The sequence below is a fragment of the Primulina huaijiensis genome, chromosome 17 (assembly GCF_012295235.1).
Source record: "Primulina huaijiensis isolate GDHJ02 chromosome 17, ASM1229523v2, whole genome shotgun sequence".
In the NCBI taxonomy this organism is placed as follows: Eukaryota; Viridiplantae; Streptophyta; class Magnoliopsida; order Lamiales; family Gesneriaceae; genus Primulina; species Primulina huaijiensis.
In genome coordinates, this window is record NC_133322.1 from 17,779,669 (window position 1) to 17,783,996 (window position 4,328).

At 36.1% G+C, this 4,328-nt stretch overlaps 1 long non-coding RNA gene across 1 annotated transcript in view; it reads right to left on the minus strand.

The window, feature by feature from the left end:
* Positions 1-3,683: 3,683 nt before the first annotated feature.
* The window catches only part of LOC140962365 (uncharacterized), a 7,716-nt gene continuing 7,071 nt past the window's right edge, over positions 3,684-4,328 (minus strand). The window contains exon 3 of the long non-coding RNA XR_012172530.1: positions 3,684-3,829. This is a non-coding gene — a long non-coding RNA (uncharacterized lncRNA). The remainder of the gene's footprint in view (positions 3,830-4,328) is intronic.

Here is a 4,328-nt window from a genome sequence, read left to right on the forward strand (position 1 = left end):
GTTTAAAAAAATAGATAGTTCGCCAACCCTCGACTTACATTTTAAAAATAAAACAATTATGACATGGATGAAGTTCATGCTAACCATCAACATAATAAAAAGAATGAGTCCAACTCCGCCTACTCAGTCTCCGGAACCCCCAATCTCCTGATCAATATGCTCACATGCATCATTCACACCTAGTGATTCTAAGACTCAACACACCTGTAACGTTATAGTAAGTACATATACATAACAGGCAACAATGAAAAGTATCATAATAAAAATACATTTCATGATCTTAAAAAGTTGTATCCATAATCATGACCTATCGAAGCATAAACATGTTCGCAACATATCTCATCATATCAACATATACGTGTTCATTTTCAACATGTCAAAATCATGTATAGGGTGCTGCCCTGACTAAAACTCGACCCGGGTGCAAAATGATCATTTTGCCCTTAGAAACCCTAATTGACCATTTTACTCATAGACCTCAAAATTTCGACCCGAAGCCCACCAAACTCCTTAAAACATCTAAAAACATAATTATAAGCATTTCCCAAGGGTAACCTCAAGCTCGCTCCAAAATTTATGTGACTCAATTTAAAACTTGGACCGGGGTCTCGGTTTTAACCCGAATCAACCTGAAACTTAACCAAATTTTTCCCAACTTAAACCGTGAATTGAAACTACCCAACCAGCACCTAAACCACTTGTTCCAGACCTCTTAGGACCTACGAACCAACTTAAACCGTGAATCTGAATCTGCTGCTTGAGTTCTAACATCTCTGCTGGTGCTAATGGATACGGTGCCTTGGAGATTAGCACAGTACCTGGCATAAGATCAATAAAAAACTCCATCTCTCTCTCTGGTGGAATACTGGCAACGTCATTAGAAAACACGTCAGGAAAGTCTCTGACAACTGGCACGTCCGATATCGAGTGACTTGATGCATCAGGGGCTGAAATAATACTTGCCAAGAATGCCTGACAATCCTTATGCATAAGCTTTCTCGTCTGAATGCAGGATATCATTCGAGGTAGATTTTTGCATCTATCTGGCTCGAATACAAATTGTTTTATTCCCAATGGTCTAACTAAAACTGACCTCCTCTAAAAGTCGATCAACACCCTGTTTTTCACTAACCAATCCATTTCTAGAATAATATCAAACTCTGGAGTTGGCAAAAAAAATAAGATTGGCATAGACTGTGTGGCCCTGTAACTCGAGATATATCCCTCTGATCACACTAGAAGCTGACAATTCTTCCCCGGATGAAACCGTCACAGAGCAATTCATATCGAGTCTAACAGACTTGACATAAACTCAAATATTCACCTGATAAGCTCAAACTCAAGAAAATATTTAATTTTGCATAAACAAGGGTATATAAACACATAAAAATAATTTACATATCTTACATGCATCATTTAAATCATTTTAAATTAATTAAATAAGTTAACAAATTTAATCATGCATGATGTTTACGTGTATTGGTTTTTGGATACTACAATAAACTTCGAGAGTGAATAACAACTGAATGATTTGTTCTTCATGTAGTTGTTCGTAGATTGATTACCATTTTCATCAACTAAACTCATCAGCTATATATAGTCTTCAATTCCAAATGTCACATTGAATGTATTAAATGATTAATATCCGTTGAATCGCCTTTTAGTTTATATAAACGACTTTTTCTGACAGATGTAAGATGTATCATATTGTTATCCTTCATCCATTATGCTTTTGTACGGACTGTTAGTTCGTCTGCTGATATTCAAATTGCAACTGATGACGTAGCTTAAATGACCAGGAATTAAATAGATCGACTCATCAGTTCATCTGGTCTATTCTAACTGATGTCCTTTAAGTTTGAACATTCCAGTTCAGTTATGCCATTTCAGTTCGGTTTTGAGAAGTCTTCATTAAACATAAACTACTCGTTTTTCTTTAACGTATACTAGAATTTTTTTTTTCCAAAACCATTCGGCCGAAATTACTATGTATATACATATATATATATTTTTAAAATACTTTTTCACCTTTTCAAATAAACCTATCAACTATTATTTAAAAATCCAAAAGAAAATAATTTAAAGCATAAAGTCGTAAAACGTCAACCAACCTAAACTAACATTAATTCAAAAATAAATTTAACTCGAACATCCTCTCAAAAACCTCTCAAAAGCATCATAAGTCATCAAAATCTTTAATAATCATAAATCATAGACATAGTTTCATTTGCGGAAAATTAGCGACGGTCCTCGGTTTGTGTGCACATTCAGTCCAGCTAGTTCCACCATTTAGTCCTCCATTAACATCAACATCATGATCACCTGCATCGATCACATCTAGTGAGTCTATCGACTTAGCAAACTTTGACCATGATAACAAGTAATACATATACAATCACATGCAACAGTGAAATTATTTTTAATAAAATAGCTTTTCATGAATATGCATAAACTTAAACATTTTCCTTTCAACATATCATATCATATTTTCTTTCATCATATACGTATATGTGTCCCTTCCATTGAATTCAGATCCTTAATTGTGACTTTCGTATCAGCTGTTAGCCGATGGATCCATCTACGTATAATCATGGTACCAGGTGGCGGGGACATCAGCGACACTCTCACCCGTCAACTAAGCCTTGGCCTATCATGTCATCATATCATGTCGATGGAAATACGATCGTCGGGCTCTTTCTGGGGTCTTCTCCTGTAAACGGGCTCTCTCTGGGGGCTTTTTCTCTCACGATATCCCCAATCATATCATCAAATCATCGTATCATCGTATTAGTCACAATCAATTCACCTCCTTCAACATACATATTTCCATCACTTATAAAAATTCATGCATATATAAATTATTTTTCTTTTAAAGCAAGTATGCAACTTATGTTTTAGCATTTATGTTTCATCATAAAATTTCATAAATATATAAAATAAACGTTTTAACATGTATTACAGCATTCAAGACACTGCCATAACGTCTAACAATTTTAGATGTAAAATGACTGTTTTATCCCTGGAACTCTTACTTTCCCAATTTATTCTTAGACCTTAAAACGACAGCCCAAACCATTCCAAACTTAACATATGACCTTAAAATAAACCCATAAATATTTACTAGATGTAGACTTAAGCTTTTCGACTAATTTCCTAATTCGTTTTTAAACTTAGACGTACACCTTGATTTTAACCCGAATGGACTCGAAACTTTACCAAACTTGAGCCATGAATTATTAACACCTATTTAACCCTTTTTCATCCCAAACAAAGCCAATTAAAACCTATAGAGCAGCCTAGGATCCTTATAAAATTTTTTGCCTTCATCCATTCGAACCCTAGCTTGGACTATCCACTAATTCCCTCGTTCTTGGCCCTTGGCCGACCCAACTAGCCCTTATACCACCTTCCTAGGACCACGACCGAGCCCCATAGACCTACTTAGTCCAGCCCTAGTGTGGGGCTCTTAGCTCCTAATCATTATTACAACACAATTTGATTAGGGTTAATTAATCACAGCGGAAAACGAGTTTAAAATTTCTTTACAATGAGCCCAAAATATGCTATTGAATACTAAAAGTATTATTTCATCTCACAACATAAAACATGCCCACACATAATCAAAACCACTCATACAACAACAAATCATATCCTCGGGACATACCACGGTATATAGATACATATACATATATACTGGGAAACAACCACTAAACCTCAAATCAGACTATGACTCCCTCCAGAAGCACCCTCTCCGGTCTCCTGATATCCTGGAGTACCTGTCATTGTCAACATACAAAGACAACAACAGCCCCATCTGGGGTGAGCAAATCTCAGTCTGAAGCAACCACAATATATATCACAGATATCTAAACCATGATATATGATATGCAATGCATGTATGTCGTGGAGGTATCAGGTCAAATGCCCATCCACTGAGCACATGTCAGAGTCAATCGAATCGCTATCAAATCAATGCTCGAGCTGGCACATCGGCCTCAATAAGGGATACTCGTATGATAGCGTCGACGAAGCGCCATCAAATCCCAAATCTCATATCCAATCATCGGGGCCACAAATGTCTATGCTTTAAGGGTCATTTAATACCAAACATAGCATTGTGTTCACAAACCCCAGAATCAAATCAAATCATATCAGGGTATCCAAGGATCATAGCTCAACGTGCATGTCATGTATGCCACATAAACTCAACAAATAAGGCATATAGACATGTATTCTCAATCCAATCAATCAAATCAATCAAACATATATCATATGATACAGATACCTGTCGTATGTTACCCGGTCGCAACATACCTCAATTCTTCGTT